Here is a 20,600-nt window from a genome sequence, read left to right as displayed (position 1 = left end):
ATCAGAAATTATCAGGATTGATTGTAAGAAGCAAAAGAACATGTAATGGTTACTTGTACTGCAGTAATGGAGAATGGGTTGAGGTTTGGAGATGCTCCATCTTCCGAATCTCTGCTTTCCTACTATCTTCTTCATCAAACACGCATGTCTCCTTCCATGGCAAGCTCGTGTAGGGTCTCACTGTTGTCAGCAGCTACCTCCCATCCGCGCAATGAAAGCTAATGCAAAGCACTCTGTCACAGTGCTGCCAATCACTGGTTTGGTTCCCTCCTCTACCGGAATAGAATCACTCTTTTGCGTCTGTCACTAACGCCCAGTAGATTATAGGTTTGAAGCACGTCACGGTCATTCAATCATTGAATCCTACTCAGAATACCACAGACAAGGTTTAGACCTTCCGGATTCTCTTGAATGCTGCCATCAGGTCCTGCCTATACCACGAAGATTCCGATTAAAGAACCCAAGAGATAACTACTCAATCTAAGATAGAACAGAGGTGCTTGTCAGGCACGTGTTCATGGTCGAGAATGATGATGATTGTCACGGATCATCACATTCATCCGGATTAGGAGCAAGTATTATCTTAGAACGGAAGCAAGCATGATTGAATAAGAAACAGTAGTAATTGCATTAATCCATCAAGACACAGCAGAGCTCCTCACCCCCAACCATGGGGTTTAGAGGCTCATACTGTGGAAAGAACGTGTACAAAATGTTATGAGGTCATAAGGTCCTGATTACAATGTCAAAGGTCCTATAAGTAGTAAACTAGTATCCTAAGGTTTACAGAAATGAGTAAATGACAGAAAAATCCACTTCCGGGCCCACTTGATGTGTGCTTGGGCTGAGCATTGAAGCTTTTATGTGTAGAGACGTTTTCTGGAGTTAAACGCCAGTTCTCATGCCAGTTTGGGCGTTTAACTCCAACTTTTAATCCAGTTCCGGCGTTTAACGCTGGAATTTCTGAGGCCGGATTGCTACGCGGGTTTGGGCCATTAAATCTTAGACAAAGTATGGACTATTATATATTGCTGGAAAGCCCAGGATGTCTACTTTCCAACGCCGTTGAGAGCACGCCAATTGGGCTTCTGTAGCTCCAGAAAATCCACTTCGAGTGCAGGGAGGTCAGAATCCAACAGCATCTGCAGTCCTTTTCAGTCTCTGGATCAGATTTTTGCTCAGGACCCTCAATTTCAGTCAGAAAATACCTGAAATCACAGAAAAACACACAAACTCATAGTAAAGTCCAGAAAAGTGAATTTTAATTAAAAACTAATAAAAATATACTAAAAACTAACTAAAAGATACTAAAAACATACTAAAAACAATGCCAAAAAGCATACAAATTATCCGCTCATCACAACACCAAACTTAAATTGTTGCTTGTCCCCAAGCAACTGAGAATCAAAATAGGATAAAAAGAAGAGAATATACTATAGACTCCAAAATATCAAAGAAACATAGCTCCAATTAGATGAGCGGAACTAGTTGCTTTTTGCCTCCGAACAGTTTTGGCATCTCACTCTATCCTTTGAAGTTCAGAATGATTGGCATCTATAAGAACTCAGAACTCAGATAGTGTTATTGATTCTCCTAGTTAAGTATATTGATTCTTGAACATAGCTAATGTATGAGTCTTGGCTGTGGCCCAAAGCACTCTGTCTTCCAGTATTACCACCGGATACATACATGCCACAGACACATAATTGGGTGAACCTTCTTAGATTGTGACTCAGCTTTGCTAAAGTCCCCAATTAGAGGTGTCCAGGGTTCTTAAGCACACTCTTGTTGCCTTGGATCACAACTTTATTTCCTTCTTTTTTTTTTTCTTTTCTTTTTCTTTTTTTTTTTCTTCTTTCTCTTTTTTTTTTTCGAAATATATTTTTTTTTTCACTGCTTTTCTTGCTTCAAGAATCAATTTGATGATTTTTCAGATCCTCAATAACAGTTCTCTTTCTCCTCATTCTTTCAAGAGCCAACAATTTTAACATTCTTAAAACAACAAATTCAAAAGACATATGCACTGTTCAAGCATTCATTCAGAAAACAAAAAGTATTGCCACCACATCAAACTAATTCAACTAGTTTCAGAGATAAATTTCGGAATCCTGTACTTCTTGTTCTTTTGTGATTAAAGCATTTTTCTTTTAAGAGGGGTGATGGATTCATAGGACATTCATAGCTTTAAGGCATAAACTTTATTAATTTTATTAATTAAGAACAAGACTCAAATATAGATGTAAGATGAGACTAAAAATAAAGGAAAAAGGATAATAATAGAAACGAAAAAAAAAAACAGAGGCTCCTAATGATAGAGGTTTTCACAGAGTTAGGACTCAACAACCTTGATTTTGAGAAGTGGATGCTCCCCCAGCTTGAGAGGAGAGCTTTTGGCGCTTCAGTTCCTTGATATCACGCCCCTGCTTCTCTTGTTCCTTCAGCAATTTGCAGATCATGCAGTTCTGATTCTGCTGTTCTTCCTTCAGTTGCTCCATAGTCTCTTGCAGCTTGTTGATGGATGCTTCTAGGCTGGCCCAGTAGCCAATTTCAGGGAATTCAGGGAGGAACTCACGCGTCCTCCTCTTGATAGAGTTGTCTTGCACTTGTCCTTCCATTGACTTCTTGGTGATTGGATGTTCAATGGGTATGAACTCATCTACTCCCATTTTTACCCCAGCCTCTTTGCAGAGCAAGGAGATTAAGCTTGGGTAGGCCAATTTGGCTTCAGTGGAATTCTTATTTGCAATTGTGTAGATCTCACAAGCAATCACATGATGCACCTCCACTGCTTTTCCAAGCATAATACAGTGAATCATCACTGCTCTCTTGATGGTGACCTCAGAACGGTTGCTAGTGGGCAATATGGAACGCCCAATAAAGTCTAGCCACCCTCTTGCAATTGGCTTGAGGTCTCCCCTCTTGAGTTGGTTTGGGACACCCTTAGAATTGGTTATCCACTTAGTTCCAGGGAGGCATATGTCCTCTAGAACTTGATCCAACCCCTTATCTACTCTCACCATCCTCCTATTGAAGGAATCAGGATCATCTTGTAGTTGAGGTAACTTGAAGATTTCTCTTATTTTGTCCAGATGGAAGTACATAACTTTCCCTCTGACCATGGTTCTGTGGGTAGGAAAAGCGGTTCCAGTCATTCTTTGCTTATCTGTGAGCCACAGATTTGAGTAGAACTCCTGAACCATGTTCCTTCCAACCTTTGTCTCAGGATTGGTCAGAACTTCCCAACCTCTGTTTCGAATTTGCTCTTGGATCTCCGGATATTCATCTTCTTTCAGATCAAAGGAGTGAGAAAAGGAAAGTTTGAAAAAATCTGAGTTGAAAACAAAAATGTGGTCCCCCCACCTTTCTGGCGTTAAACGCCCAGAATGGTACCCATTCTGGCGTTTAACGCCCACTTGGCACCCCTTTTGGGCGTTTAACGCCCAGCCAGGTACCCTGGCTGGCGTTAAACGCCAGAAAACCTTCCTCACTGGGCGTTTTTCTGAACGCCCAGTGATACTGCACACCTGGCGTTAAACGCCCAGAATGGTGCCCATTCTGGCGTTTAACGCCCAGAATGGTACCATTACTGGCGTTAAACGCCCAGAATGGTGCCCATTCTGGCGTTTAACGCCCAAAATGCCCCTTACTGGCGTTTTTTCGCCAGTAAGCTCATTTTCTCTGCTTTTTGAGCTGAATTCTTCTGTAACTCTGTGAATTCCTTCATTTTTGATACTTGCCTCTGTAAGAACTAATCATACAACTTCCTAATGACTGGGTTGCCTCCCAGCAAGCGCTTCTTTACTGTCTTTAGCTGGACTTTCACTGAGAATCACTCAAGTCTCAGTTTTGAGCATTCCTGCTCAAAATTTCCTTCAAGATAGTGTTTGATCCTTTGTCCATTAACAATGAACTTACTGTCAGAATCAATATCCTGAAGCTCAACATACCCATATGGTGACACTTTTGTAATCACATATGGAATCCTCCACCGGGATTTGAGTTTTCCTGGAAACAGTCTGAGCCTAGAGTTGAAGAGCAGAACTTTTTGTCCTGGTTCAAAGACTCTGGTTGACAATCTCTTGTCATGCCACTTCTTTGCCTTTTCCTTATAGATCTTAGCATTTTCAAAGGCATTGAGTCTGAACTCCTCTAGCTCATTTAGCTGGAGCAGTCTTTTCTCACCAGCTAACTGTGCATCCATGTTTAGGAATCTGGTTGCCCAGTAGGCTTTATGTTCCAGTTCCACAGGCAAATGGCAGGCCTTTCCATACACCAATTGGTATGGAGAGGTGCCTATAGGAGTCTTGAATGCTGTTCTGTATGCCCACAGAGCATCATCCAAGCTCTTTGCCCAATCCTTTCTTCGGGACATCACAGTCCGTTCCAGGATTCTTTTTAGCTCTCTGTTAGAGACTTCAGCTTGCCCATTTGTCTGTGGATGATACGGAGTTGCCACTTTATGGCTGATTCCATATCTAACCATAGCAGAGTATAGCTGTTTATTGCAGAAATGAGTACCCCCATCACTGATTAGTACTCTAGGGACGCCAAACCTGCTGAAAATGTTTTTCTGGAGGAATTTCAGCACGGTTTTGGTATCATTAGTGGGTGTAGCAATTGCTTCTACCCACTTAGATACATAGTCCACTGCCACCAGAATGTAAGTGTTTGAGTATGATGGTGGGAATGGCCCCATGAAGTCAATTCCCCATACATCAAACAGCTCTATCTCTAATATCCCTTGTTGAGGCATGGCATATCCATGAGGCAGGTTACCAGCTCTTTGGCAACTGTCACAGTTACGCACAAACTCTCGGGAATCTTTATAGAGAGTAGGCCAGTAGAAGCCGCACTGGAGAACTTTAGTGGCTGTTCGCTCACTTCCAAAGTGTCCTCCATACTGTGATCCATGGCAGTGCCATAGGATCCTTCGTGCTTCCTCTCTGGGTATACACCTGCGGATCACTCCGTCAGCACATCTCTTAAAGAGATATGGTTCATCCCAAAGGTAGTACTTGGCATCTGAAATTAGTTTCTTTCTTTGCACATAACTGTACTCCTTGGGTATGAACCTCACAGCTTTATAATTTGCAATGTCTGCAAACCATGGAGCTTCCTGAATGGCAAAGAGTTGCTCATCTGGGAAGGTCTCAGAGATCTCAGTAGAAGGGAGGGACGCCCCAGCTACTGGCTCTATTCTGGACAGATGATCTGCCACTTGGTTCTCTGTCCCTTTTCTGTTTCTTATTTCTATATCAAACTCTTGCAGAAGCAACACCCATCTGATAAGCCTGGGTTTTGAATCCTGCTTTGTGAGTAAGTATTTAAGAGCAGCATGGTCAGTGTACACAATCACTTTGGATCCCACTAGGTAGGATCTAAACTTGTCAATGGCATAGACCACTGCAAGTAATTCTTTTTCTGTGGTTGTGTAATTCTTCTGTGCATCATTTAGAACACGGCTGGCATAATAAATGACATGCAGAAGTTTGTTATGCCTCTGTCCCAACACTGCACCAATGGCATGATCACTGGCATCACACATTAATTCAAATGGTAATGCCCAATCTGGTGCAGAGATGACTGGTGCTGTGACCAGCTTAGCTTTCAGGGTCTCAAATGCCTGCAAACACTGTGTGTCAAACACAAATGGTGTGTCAGCAGCTAGCAGGTTACTCAGAGGTTTAGCAATTTTCGAAAAATCCTTGATAAACCTTCTGTAGAATCCTGCATGCCCCAGAAAGCTTCTGATTGCCTTAACATTGGCAGGTGGTGGTAATTTTTCAATTACTTCCACCTTTGCCTTATCCACCTCTATTCCCCTGCTTGAAATTTTGTGCCCAAGGACAATTCCTTCAGTCACCATAAAGTGACATTTCTCCCAGTTTAAAACCAGGTTAGTCTCTTGGCATCTTTTCAGGACAAGTGATAGGTGGTTAAGACAGGAGCTAAATGAGTCTCCATATACTGAAAAGTCATCCATGAAGACTTCCAGAAATTTCTCTACCATATCTGAGAAGATAGAGAGCATGCACCTCTGAAAGGTTGCAGGTGCATTGCACAGACCAAAAGGCATCCTCCTGTAGGCAAACACGCCTGAAGGGCAGGTGAATGCTGTTTTCTCTTGGTCCTGGGGATCCACTGCAATTTGGTTATAGCCTGAATAGCCATCCAAAAAGCAGTAATAGTCATGACCAGCTAGTCTTTCTAGCATTTGGTCTATGAATGGTAAAGGAAAATGATCCTTTCTGGTGGCTGTATTGAGCCTTCTGTAGTCAATACACATACGCCACCCTGTGACTGTCCTTGTAGGGACCAGTTCATTTTTTTCATTATGAACCACTGTCATTCCTCCCTTTTTGGGAACAACTTGGACAGGGCTCACCCAGGGGCTATCAGAAATAGGATAAATAATCCCAGCCTCTAGTAATTTAGTGACCTCTTTCTGCACCACCTCCTTCATGGCAGGATTTAGCCTCCTCTGTGGTTGGACCACTGGTTTGGCATTATCCTCCAACAGGATCTTGTGCATGCATCTAGCTGGGCTAATGCCCTTAAGATCACTTATGGACCACCCAAGAGCTGTCTTGTGTGTCCTTAGCACTTTAATCAGTGCTTCCTCTTCCTGTGAATTTAAGGCAGAGCTTATAATCACTGGAAAAGTGTCACTCTCTCCCAGAAATGCATATTTCAGGGATGATGGTAGTGGTTTGAGTTCAGGCTTAGGAGGCTTATCTTCCTCCTGAGGAATTTTCGAAAATTCCTTTGCCTCTTCTGGCTCTTCCTGATCAGTTGGAGCATCTTTGAAGATGTCCTCAAGCTCTGATTCTAGGCTTTCAGCCATATTGATCTCTTCTACCAGAGAGTCAATAATGTCAGCGCCCATGCAGTCCTCTGGTGTGTCTGGATGCTGCATAGCTTTTACAGCATTCAACTTGAACTCATCCTCATTGACTCTCAAGGTTACTTCCCCCTTTTGTACATCAATGAGAGTTCGTCCAGTTGCTAGGAAAGGTCTTCCTAGAATGAGAGTTGCACTTTTGTGCTCCTCCATTTCCAGCACCACAAAGTCAGTTGGAAAGGCAAATGGCCCAACCTTGACAATCATGTCCTCTATTATGCCTGATGGGTGTTTAATGGAGCCATCAGCAAGTTGGAGGCATATCCTGGTTGGTTTGACTTCTCCAATCAACCCAAGCTTTCTGATAGTGGATGCAGGTATTAAGTTAATACTTGCTCCAAGATCACATAAGGCTACCTTGGTGTAAGTGCCTTCCAATGTGCATGGTATCAGAAAGCTTCCAGGATCTTGAAGCTTTTCTGGTAAGCTTTTTAGAATGACTGCACTGCATTCTTCAGTGAGAAATACTTTTTCAGTTTCTCTCCAATCCTTCTTATGACTTAAGATCTCTTTCATGAACTTAGCATAAGAGGGTATTTGCTCAAGTGCCTCTGCAAAAGGAATCTTTATTTCAAGAGTCCTTAAATAGTCTGCAAAGCGGGCAAATTGCTTATCCTGTTCCGCTTTGCGGAGTTTCTGAGGATAAGGCATCTTGGCTTGATATTCTTCAACCTTAGATGCTGCAGGTTTATTCCTTACAGAAGTGGTTGAAGAAGCCTTGTTAGAGGGATTACTGTCAGCACTCTCAGGTGTCTGATTCTCCTGGGGCGTTTGAACGCCAGGAGTGGATGAAGTTTGGGCGTTAAACGCCAACTTCTCCCCCTTTTCTGGCGTTTGAACGCCAGAACTGGGCAGGGAATGGGCGTTTAACGCCAGCTTTCCTCCCTGTTCTGGCGTTTGAACGCCAATATTGGGCAAGGAATGGGCGTTTAACGCCAATTTTCCTCCCCTTTCTGGCGTTTGAACGCCAATAATATTCCTCTCTGGGCTCTTACTGTCCTCAGAGGGATTTTGAACAGTGGCTTGGTCATCCTCTGTCAACTGTTCCTTAATTGACTTCTTGCTCTTTTGAGCAGTGGCATTCAGTGTTTTCCCACTCCTCAGTTGAACTGCTTGACATTCTTCTGTTATTTGTTTAGATATTTGCTGTTTTGCTTGATTCAACTGCAGTTCTATGCTCTTGTTAGCAACCTTAGTATCATGGAGCATTTCTTTAAATTCTGCTAACTGTTCAGTCATCAGGAGTAGTTGTTGATTAAGCTCATTCATCTGTTCTTGAGGATCAGGATCAGTGACTACTGCCATGACCTCTTCTTGTGGAACGAATTCCTTGCTAGAATATAAGTATTGGTTTCTAGCAACAATGTCTATAAGCTCTTGAGCTTCTTCAATTGTCTTCCTCATGTGTATAGATCCACCAGCTGAGTGGTCTAAGGACATCTGAGCTTTTTCTGTGAGCCCATAGTAGAAAATGTCTAACTGTACCCACTCTGAAAACATTTCAGAGGGACATTTTCTTAGCATACCTCTATACCTCTCCCAGGCATCATAAAGGGATTCATTATCCTCTTGTTTAAAGCCTTGGATGTCCAGCCTTAGCTGTGTCATCCTTTTTGGAGGGTAAAAATGATTCAGGAATTTTTCTGATAACTGTTTCCATGTCTTTATGCTTGCTGTAGGTTGGTTATTTAACCACCTTTTTGCTTGATCTTTTACAGCAAATGGAAACAGTAACAGTCTGTAGACATCCTGATCTACCTCTTTATCATGTATTGTGTCAGCAATTTGTAAGAACTGTGCCAGAAACTCAGTAGGTTCTTCCTCTGGAAGACCGGAATACTGGCAATTTTGCTGCACTATGATAATGAGTTGAGGGTTTAGCTCAAAGCTGCTTGCTTTGATGGGAGGTACACAGATGCTACTCCCATATGCAGCTGTACTGGGGTTGGCATAGGACCCCAGAGTCCTTCTGGACTGATTAATTCCACTTAAGTCCATAATAGACAAAAGGGAAATGAGAATAATTGCAAAGAGATGAATTTTGTTTATTTTTTTATTATTATTTTTTTTTTTTGAAATAACCGAAAAATTAAAATAAAATAAAATAAAACAAAAGGAAAATAAAATAAAATTCGAAAATTAAGAATAGAATAAGATCAAAGCAAATTGGGAACTGAATCAATTAGTAAAGAAAAAGATTTGAAAACAGCAATTAAGAAGATATGATTGAAAAATTTTTTTGAAAAAGATTTGATTCTTAAAAAGAGGAAAGAGAAAAACACAAAAAGACACCAAACTTAAAATTTTAGAAAATCAAACACTAATTTTTTTCGAAAATTTTAAAGGAAAAACACAAAGAGGACACCAAACTTAGAACTTTTATGAATCAAAAAGGGCTAAGAACATGCAAGAACGAAAATTTTAAAAGAAAAACAAACGCATGCAATTGACACCAAACTTAGAATATGAAACTAGACTCAACTAAAAAGACTCTAAACCAACAAAAATAAAAAAAAAAATCCTAATCTAAGCAACAAAATAAACCGTCAGTTGTCCAAACTCGAACAATCCCCGGCAACGGCGCCAAAAACTTGGTGCACGAAATTGCAATAACACTTTTGCAATCCCGCACAACTAACCAGCAAGTGCACTGGGTCGTCCAAGTAATACCTTGCGTGAGCAAGGGTCGATCCCACGGAGATTGTCGGCTTGAAGCAAGCTATGGTTATCTTGTAAATCTTAGTCAGGATATCAGAAATTATCAGGATTGATTGTAAGAAGCAAAAGAACATGTAATGGTTACTTGTACTGCAGTAATGGAGAATGGGTTGAGGTTTGGAGATGCTCCATCTTCCGAATCTCTGCTTTCCTACTATCTTCTTCATCAAACACGCATGTCTCCTTCCATGGCAAGCTCGTGTAGGGTCTCACTGTTGTCAGCAGCTACCTCCCATCCGCGCAATGAAAGCTAATGCAAAGCACTCTGTCACAGTGCTGCCAATCACTGGTTTGGTTCCCTCCTCTACCGGAATAGAATCACTCTTTTGCGTCTGTCACTAACGCCCAGTAGATTATAGGTTTGAAGCACGTCACGGTCATTCAATCATTGAATCCTACTCAGAATACCACAGACAAGGTTTAGACCTTCCGGATTCTCTTGAATGCTGCCATCAGGTCCTGCCTATACCACGAAGATTCCGATTAAAGAACCCAAGAGATAACTACTCAATCTAAGATAGAACAGAGGTGCTTGTCAGGCACGTGTTCATGGTCGAGAATGATGATGATTGTCACGGATCATCACATTCATCCGGATTAGGAGCAAGTATTATCTTAGAACGGAAGCAAGCATGATTGAATAAGAAACAGTAGTAATTGCATTAATCCATCAAGACACAGCAGAGCTCCTCACCCCCAACCATGGGGTTTAGAGGCTCATACTGTGGAAAGAACGTGTACAAAATGTTATGAGGTCATAAGGTCCTGATTACAATGTCAAAAGGTCCTATAAGTAGTAAACTAGTATCCTAAGGTTTACAGAAATGAGTAAATGACAGAAAAATCCACTTCCGGGCCCACTTGATGTGTGCTTGGGCTGAGCATTGAAGCTTTTATGTGTAGAGACGTTTTCTGGAGTTAAACGCCAGTTCTCATGCCAGTTTGGGCGTTTAACTCCAACTTTTAATCCAGTTCCGGCGTTTAACGCTGGAATTTCTGAGGCCGGATTGCTACGCGGGTTTGGGCCATTAAATCTTAGACAAAGTATGGACTATTATATATTGCTGGAAAGCCCAGGATGTCTACTTTCCAACGCCGTTGAGAGCACGCCAATTGGGCTTCTGTAGCTCCAGAAAATCCACTTCGAGTGCAGGGAGGTCAGAATCCAACAGCATCTGCAGTCCTTTTCAGTCTCTGGATCAGATTTTTGCTCAGGACCCTCAATTTCAGTCAGAAAATACCTGAAATCACAGAAAAACACACAAACTCATAGTAAAGTCCAGAAAAGTGAATTTTAATTAAAAACTAATAAAAATATACTAAAAACTAACTAAAAGATACTAAAAACATACTAAAAACAATGCCAAAAAGCATACAAATTATCCGCTCATCATACAACAATCACCCTGCTTTGTTTTTAATATATGCTTCCAAAGTGTATCTAAAATTTTGCTTTGCAATTTACTTACATTGTTCATAATGCTATTTCTTGCACTGGATTTGGCAGTCATTTTTCTTTATACTTAGCCTTATCTAACACATCAACACTTTCTCCCGTTTCAAAAATATATGCACAGATACATTATGCATACTTGGCCAAAAGCAAGCCAAGCATCACTTTGGAAAAGGTAGAGTTTAGTTCACCTTTAAAAATCTATGAAATTTCCCTGCTGATGTTAGGGACACAAATTGATAGTTCAATTAATATTTGACACTACTAAAACATTTAATTCAATCCAATAACCTAAGTTCTCCTTTTCTCTACTTGTAGCTAGTTACTGGTTTAGTTCCTTAAACCATGAATGTGGTGGATCAAAATTGATTCCACTCAGTTACTTCATCAATTAATACCAGGGTTTTCTGGTGAAGGATAGTTGCTTGGTGGAAGATGAGGTGCGAATTCTCGGGGTGGTTGAAGCATTGTCCTGAGTTTGTCTATAAAGCAGTCTCAATGAAGCACCGATACTATTTCTATGTAATGACTTAATTTTCTGATGAGTTATATTAATTGAGTGCTTAGGCAGCTAGGTTTTAGAATGTATCATGTGTTGTAGTATATTGTGTATTTAATCATGTAAGCATATTGAAAAAATAGAAAATTGACTTATTGGACCAATTTTAATGTTTAAATATTTTGAATTTAATTTGTAAAGTGGGTGTAGAATATGTAATTGAAGAAAAATCTTTTGTGATATTTACTTTGTGCATTTAAAATGTTACTAAAGATTTATTGTAATATTTTTTTGTTGTTAGCAAAGAAAATCTTTTGTAACATTTATTAGAGTATTGCTATAGAATATTTATTGTAATATTTTTTAAAGTGTTATTAGAAAGACTTATTGTGGCATTTTTAAGCGTTACATAAAATATCTAGTGTAATATTTTTTAAGTGTTATAGAAAATATCTATGGTAACATTTTTCTAAGTGTTACAAAAGTTATCTATGGTAACATTTTTTAAGTGTTACAAAAAATATCTATTGTAACATTTCTTTGAGTGTTACCAAAAAAGGTTTATTGTAACATTTTTATAATATTACTATAGAATATCTATTGTAACATTTTTACTAAATGTTATTAAATCTTTAGAAAATTATTAGTAAAACTCTTTAGTAACATAAGGTATATTTAATATTTGTTAAAATGTTGCTAATATACATAGGTAACATTTTAATATGATTTGGTAACACTTTTTAAATGTTAGTAAAAATCAAGTATGTAGTAGTGGCATTATTGAATGTGGCGCATTTTTTACATAGTGAGTGACCAATCAACAATCTAATTAACTTGGAATTATAAAGAATTTCTGTTAAGGAGAATATGTTATTCTTCCCCAACTTACTTGCACATTTTCTCTATGTGCAATTACAATAATTATTTTTATGTAATAGTTTGCATAAAAGTATATCTTAACCACCTATGCAATTTCAAGAATTTCTAATGAATTACAGTAAACTGGATCAACTTAAATCATCTAAGTGCTTATTCATTGTTGAAATTTGAGAGAATTTTTATGCAATTGTTTGCATAAACATTTACCTCCTGCCTAGTCAAATTCCTCTGACTTCTGTCCTTTATTAAGGGTTCAAGCAACTCTCTCACAAGTTCCAAACAGTCTTTGGTTGGAGTTGCCACATTCATGACATGTAACAGATATCTACAAAAGCATTGGTGGTAAACACAAGTAATTTGAGAAATAAAAAAAGAAAAGTGTAACTTAGCTCATTGATAGAGAGAGAGAAAGTTTTTGGACTTTATAGCTAGTCAAGGGGGAATGGATCCTCTCAACTGTTAAAAAAAACTGAGAGTGTAAAGTGTGATTTTGAACCCTTCATTGCTCTCTCTCTCACATTTATTCTTTGTCTCACTTATAAAATTAATGGTGGGAGATCACACTTTACTCCCTCAATTGTTAAAAAACATTGAGAGGATCCATTCCCCTAGTCAAGGCTACACTTGAAAGGATTCAATTTCTAAACTCCTAGTGAAGCCAATTGAGATATGGGTCATCTGATCTATCCCATTAACTTTGAAGTAAATAATGATTATGATGCTAAGGCATTTTAGGCTAGTTTCACTAGCCTTTTTCTCTTGTTTTTATTAGGTTTTATGCACTTTCTTGAATAATAACTAAGTGTTTGGATGAAAAGTCATGCATACCTTGATTCCTTCAAACATGGTTAATTTGATGCATTTTCATGAGGTTTATGCTCTATTTACTTGAGTGCTAAGATTGATGCAAACTCTTGTGAATCTAGCAAAGCTTTGATGCATGTATTGGTTGATGATAGGTGAAAAGAAGCAAGGAAGAAGCATGGAAAACAAGCAAGAATGATCATGGAAAGAAGAGGAAACAACGTTGAAGGAAAGGACAGAGCAAAGTTCTACAAAAATTCTGGTGCCAACGTTGGAGGGAACGTTGGCAAGACAACGTTACCTCCAACGTTTTTTAAAGTTTGCTTTCTGAAATTGGGAAAATTCGCTGCGACGCGTATGCGTGAGCGACGCGCACTCGTGGATCATGGAATTTTGATAATCCACGCTCACGCGTGGGTGACGTGCATGTGTGAATAGGCCAACGTTGGAGGGAACATTTCCCGACCAACGTTGAGTCCAACGCTCGCGATACAAAGTTCAATTTTGGGATTTGAGAAAATCGCACCGACGCGCACGCGTAAGTAACGCGTACGTGTGAGCGTGAAGTTTGACAATCCACGCGCACGCATGGGTAGGCCAACGTTGGAGGGAACGTTGCCAAGCCAACGCTGAGTCTAACGTTTGCGATAAGTTTTCGAATCTGAAAAATTGGGTAATTTGCAACGACGCATACGCGTCAATGACGCGTACGCGTGAATATACATTTTCTTCCCAATATCACATGCACACAGGAAACGCAAACGCGTGAAGTGGCGAATTCTACCATTCACGCGTACGCGTAGGTTAGGCGTACGTGTGGAAAGGCAAACATTGGTGCCCCTATGTTGAGTCAAACGTTGCTTGAAACACCAAAAATCCATTTTCTTCAAAAGAACGTTTGACCTAACATTTGTTTAAAACTGTTGACCCCAACGTTGATACCAGAACTATGCAATTGAGTATCCCTCTCCTCTACATCATTGAGATCAACTTCAATCTGCTTCAACAAGAGGCCAAGGCCCACATCCAAGACTTGAAGACCAATTGAAGAAAGTGTATAAATAGCAGAGAGTTTAAGTTAGAGGGAGCTATTGGCAAATTGGGAGCTAGATCTAGAATTAGACTCTGCAATTAATTCTTTTGTACTTTTTGCACTTTCTCTGTACTTTTCTTTCATTTTGCTTGGAATTGAACTATGAACAACTAAACCCATCTTCATTGGGTTAGGGAGCTCTGTTGTAAATCAATGGATCAATACTAGTTTTCATTCTTCTTCTTCTGTTTTTTCTCTTGATCTACTAGAAAGGTTTCGTTCTTTATTCAATCATTCAATTGTCTTGGGAAAGAAATTGAATGTAAATGAGTTATGTGATAGGCTTGGAAGAGAAATCACAGAATTATGCTTGAAATCTTTCTCAAATTGGATTAGGTTGGGAGTTGGATGGATATAGTGGCATGTAATCATACCAATAATTTGATCTATGAATATGTGTGGTATAATCAGTGACCATACTTCATCTCTTCCCATGAGCAATTAAATCAAGGAATTGGACAATTGTTCAAGCTTAGAGAGAGTGGATTGCCAGGGAATTGGGATCCATTCACCTAAGATTGCCAAGAAGATCAATGAATGTATTGATTGAGGAAGAGATGAAAATGAACTTGATCCGGAGGATTATAACATCTCCTGACCCCAATGAGCTTCCCACTTCTGATCTTACCCATTCTCTTTAGTTCTGCAATTTACTTTGATGCTCAATTACCCCATTCCGATTTAATTTCTTGAAATTTAAGCTTCTACCTCTTAGTTTCCTGCAATTTTACTTTCTGCCATTTAACTTCTATCATTTACATTCTGCTTATTTACATTTCTTGCTCTTTAAATTTCCTGCCAATTTTACATCCTGCTACCTAAATTCAAATTCCTGTTCAGTTCAACTAGAACAATTCTCTAATTAAAGTTGATCAACCAACCAATCCATGTGGGATTCGACCTCACTCTACTGTGAGTTTTTACTTGACGACAATCTGGTGCACTTGCCGGTGGAAATTTGTTGAGAGACAAGTTTTCATGCATCAGTTTATTTCTCCATTGTCGGGGATTGGTTTTGTATTGACAATGATTAAATTGGAGGATAACTAGATTGAACAATTTTCTTTTCTTTTATTGTTTACCGTTATTTTCTTTTACACTTTTAGTTAATTTTCTTTGTTCATTTACTTTCCAGCTCAACTAATTTACTAACTCTACTAACTGTTTGATTAATTGCTCTAACTATAATTCTCATTAACTGTGAATGTTTCACTTGTTATATGTTGTTGTTTTGCTAAGTGTATGACAGGTAAAAGAGGAGCTTCAACTTCCTTTGATAGTGAACTGGTGCACGAAATTGTGATCTCTAACAATGGCATTCAACTTGGTAAGCGCATTTACTAACTCATCACTTTCTTCACAACTCCGCACAACTAACCAGCAAATGCACTGGGACATCCAAATAATAAACCTTACGTGAGTAAGGGTCAATCCCACGGAGATTGTTGGTATGAAGCAAGTTATGGTTATCTTGTAAATCTTAGTTAGGCGGATAATAAATGGTTATTGGGTTTTTGAATAATAATAATAAATAAACAGAAATTAAAGACAGAAATACTTATGTAAATCCTTGGTGTGAATTTCAGACAAGTGTATGGAGATGCTTTTTCCCTGTTGGATCTCTGCTTTCCTACTGCCTTCCTTCAATCCCTCTTACTCCTTTCCATGGCAAGCTGTATGTAGGGCATCACTGTTGTCAATGGCTACATCCCATCCTCTCAGTGAAAATGGTCCAAATGCTCTGTCACATCACGGCTAATCATCTGTCGGTTCTCGATCATGTCAGAATAGAATCCATTGATTCTTTTGCGTTTGTCATCACGCCCAACAATCACGAGTTTGAAGCTCGTCACAGTCATTCAATCCCTGAATCCTACTCGGAATACCACAGACAAGGTTTAGACTTTTCGGATTCTCATGAATGCCGCCATCAATTCTAGCTTATACCACGAAGATTCTGATCAAGGAATCCAAGAGATATGCGCTCGGTCTAAGGTAGAACAGAAGTCGTTGTCAGTCATGCATTCATAGGTGAGAATGATGATGAGTGTCACGGATCATCACATTCATCATGTTAAAGTGCAACGAATATCTTAGAACAGGAATAAACTTAATTGAATAGAAAATAGTAGTAATTGCATTAAAACTCGAGGTACAGCAGAGCTCCACACCCTTAATCTATGGTGTGTAGAAACTCCACCGTTGAAAATACATAAGTGATGGTCCAGGCATGGCCGAATGGCCAGCCCTCCAAATGTGATCAAAGATGTAAAATCCAGATGTCTAATACAATAGTAAAATATCCTATTTATACTAGACTAGCTACTAAGGTTTACAGAAGTAAGTAATTGATGTAGAAATCCACTTCCGGGGCCCGCTTGGTGTGTGCTTGGGCTGAGCTCGAGCTTTACACGTGCAGAGGCTTCTTTTGGAGTTGAACGCCAAGTTGTAACATGTTTTTGGTGTTCCACTCTGGTTCGTGACGTGTTTCTAGTGTTTGACTGCAGAATGCAGCGTGGAACTGGCGTTGAGCGCCAGTTTACATAGTCTAATCTCGAATAAAGTATGAACTATTATATATTGCTGGAAAGCTTTGGATATCTACTTTCCAACGCCGTTAAGTGCGCACCATTTGGAATTCTGTAGCTCTAGAAAATCTATTTTGAGTGCAGAGAGGTCAGAATCCAACAGCATCAGCAGTCCTTTGTCAACCTTTTATCAGAGTTTTGCTCAGGTCCCTCAATTTCAGCCAGAAATTACCTGATATCACAGAAAAACACACAAACTCATAAAAAAATCCAGAAATGTGAATTTAGCATAAAAACTAATGAAAACCCCTAAAAGTAACTATATCCTACTAAAAATTACCTAAAAACAATTCCAAAAAGCGTATAAATTATCCGCTCATCACAACACCAAACTTAAATTGTTGCTTGTTCCCCAGCAACTGAAAATCAAATAGGATAAAAAGAAGAGAACATACTATAAATCTCAGAATATCAATGAATATTAGTTCTAATTAGATGAGCGGGACTTGTAGCTTTTTGCTTCTGAATAGTTTTGGCATCTCACTTTTTCCTTTGAAGTTTAGAATGATTGGCATCTCTAGGAACTTAGAATTTTAGATAGTGTTATTGATTCTCCTAGTTAAGTTTGTTGATTCTTGAACATAGCTACTTTTATGAGTCTTGGCCGTGGCCCTAAGCACTTTGTTTTCCAGTATTAGCACCGGATACATAAATGCCACAGACACATAACTGGGTGAACCTTTTCAGATTGTGACTCAGCTTTGCTAAAGTCCCCAGTTAGAGGTGTCCAAATTTCTTAAGCACACTCTTTTTGCTTTGGATCACGACTTTAACCACTCAGTCTCAAGCTTTTCACTTGGACCTGCATGCCACAAGCACATGGTTAGGGACAGCTTGATTTAGCCGCTTAGGCCTGGATTTTATTTCCTTGGGCCCTCCTATCCATTGATGCTCAAAGCCCTTGATCCTTTTTACCCTTGCATTTTAGTTTTAAGGGCTATTGGCTTTTTCTACTTGCTTTTTTTTTCTATTTTTTTCGCCACTTTTTTTTTCCGCAAGCTTTTGCTTTTTCACTGCTTTTTCTTGCTTCAAGAATCAAATTTATGATTTTTTAGATTATCAGTAACATTTCTCTTTGTTCATCATTCTTTCAAGAGCCAACAATTTTAACATTCATAAATAATAAGATCAAAATTATGCACTGTTCAAGCATTCATTCAGAAAACAAAAAGTATTGTCACCACATCAATATAATTAAACTAAATTCAAGGATAATTTTGAAACTCATGTACTTCTTGTTCTTTTGTATTAGAAACATTTTTCATTTAAGAGAGGTGAAGGATTCATGGACTTATTCATAGCCTTAAGACATAGTTACTAAATACTAATGATCATGAAGTAAAGACACAAAACGTAGTCAAACATATAGCATAAAAATCGAAAAACAGAGAATTAAGAACAAGAAAGTTAAGGAATGAGTCCACCTTAGTGAGGGTGGCGCCTTCTTCTTGAAGAACCAAAGGTGCTTTTGAGCTCCTCTATCTCTCTTCCTTGCCTCTGTTGCTTGATCCTTAGTGATTTTGGTGCTCATATCCTTAGTTGCTCCCAATAATTGTGTGGAGGAAAATGTATCCCCTGAGGTATCTCAGAAATTTCTTGATGAGGGAATTCCTCATGCTCTTGTTGAGGTCTATGAGTGGGCTCTCTTGATGTGCAGTTAAATGCTCTACTATTGAGCTATGGACCCTTGAGATGAATCTCTCCATCTCCCATGACTCAGAGGTAGAAGCAATTGCCTTCCCTTTCCTCTTTCTTGAGGTTTCTCTGGCCTTAGGTGCCATTAATGGTTATGAAAAAACAAAAAAGCTATGCTTTTACCACACCAAACTTAGAATGTTGCTCATCCTCGAGCAAGAGAAGAAAGAATAGAAGAAGAAGAAGAAGAAGATATGGAGGAGAGGGAGAAAGGTGTGTAGTCGGTCATTTAGGGTGGGTTTGGGAAGGAAAGAGTGGATGGATGTGAGTGTTGAAGAGGTGATGGGGAAGAGAGATTGAGGTGATTGGTGAAGAAGAGAGAGAAGGTAAGTTGAGGTAGGTGGGGATCCTGTGGGGTCCATAGATCCTGAGATGATCTTGTGGGATCCACAGATCCTGAGGTGTCAAGTATTTATATCCCTACACCAATGAGGCGTGTAAAATGCCCTCTGCATGCAATCCTGGCATTTAACGCCAGATTGATGCTTGTTTCTGGCGTTAAACGCCAGCTCTATACTTGTTTTGGGCGTTCAACGCCTATTTGCAGCATGTTTCTAGCGTTGAACGCCAGTTCCATGCTTGTTTCTGGTGTTCAGCGCCAGCTTTCCTCAGGGTGTATTCCGGGCGTTTAAACGCCAGGAGGTTGCTTGTTTCTAGCGTTCAACGCCAGATCCATGCTCTGTTCTGGCGTTGAACGCCAGCCAGATGCTCCTTACTGGCGTTTAAACGCCAGTAAGCCCTTCCTCCAGGGTGTGCTTTTTCTTCTGCTGTTTTTTATTCTGTTTTTAATTTTAGTGTTTATTTCGTGACTCCACATGATCATGAACCTAATAAAACATAAAGGAACAATAAAAGAAAAATAAAATTAGTTAAATAAAAATTGGGTTGCCTCCCAATAAGCGCTCCTTTAATGTCACTAGCTTGACAGTGGGCTCTCATGGAGCCTCACAGGTGATCAGGTCAATGTTGTAGACTCCCAACACCAAACTTAGAGTTTAAATGTGGGGATTTACACCAAACTTAGAGTTTGGTTGTGGCCTCCCAACACCAAACTTAGAATTTGATTGTGGGGGCTTTGTTTTACTCTGTATTGAGAGAAGCTTTTCATGTTTCCTCTCTATGGTTGCCGAGGAATATCATTGAGTTTTAAACACAAGGTAGTCCCCATTCAATTGAAGGACTAGCTCTCCTCTGTCAACATCAATTACAGCTCCTGCTGTGGCTAGGAAGGGTCTTCCAAGGATGATGCATTTATCCTTGTCCTTCCTAGTGTCTAAGATTATGAAATCAGCAGGGATGTAAAGGCCTTCAACCTTCACTAACACGTCCTCTAACAATCCATAAGCTTGTCTTACTGACTTGTCTGCCATTTGTAATGAGAATCTGGCAGGCTGTACCTCAATGATCCCCAGCTTCTCCATTACAGAGAGTGGCACAAGATTTATGCCTGACCCTAGGTCACACAGAGCCTTCTCAAAGGTCATGGTGCCTATGGTACAAGGTATTAAGAATTTGCCAGGATTTTGTCTTTTTTGAGGTAAAATTTGCTAAACCCATGTATCTAATTCACTAATGAGCAAGGGAGGTTCACCTTCTCAAGTCTCATTACCAAACAACTTGGTATTCAGCTTCATGATGGCTCCTAAATATTGAGCAACTTGCTCACCAGTTACATCTTCATCCTCTTCAGAGAAAGAATAGTCTTCAGAGCTCATGAATGGCGAAAGGAGGTTTAATGGGATCTCTATGGTCTCTATATGACCTTCAGATCCCTTTGGGTCCTCAATAGGGAGCTCCTTCTTGCTTGAGAGACGTCCCATGAGGTCTTCCTCATTGGGATTCACGTCCTCTCCTTCCTCTCTAGGTTCGGCCATGTTGATTATGTCAATGGCCTTGCACTCTCTTTTTGGATTCTCTTCAGTATTGCTTGGGAGAGTACTAGAAGGAGTTTCAGTGACTTTCTCACTCAG

The sequence above is a fragment of the Arachis stenosperma genome, chromosome 4, assembly GCF_014773155.1.
Source record: "Arachis stenosperma cultivar V10309 chromosome 4, arast.V10309.gnm1.PFL2, whole genome shotgun sequence".
In the NCBI taxonomy this organism is placed as follows: domain Eukaryota; kingdom Viridiplantae; phylum Streptophyta; class Magnoliopsida; order Fabales; family Fabaceae; genus Arachis; species Arachis stenosperma.
The sequence above is the reverse complement of the archived record's forward strand: the minus strand, read 5'-3'. Positions refer to the sequence as shown.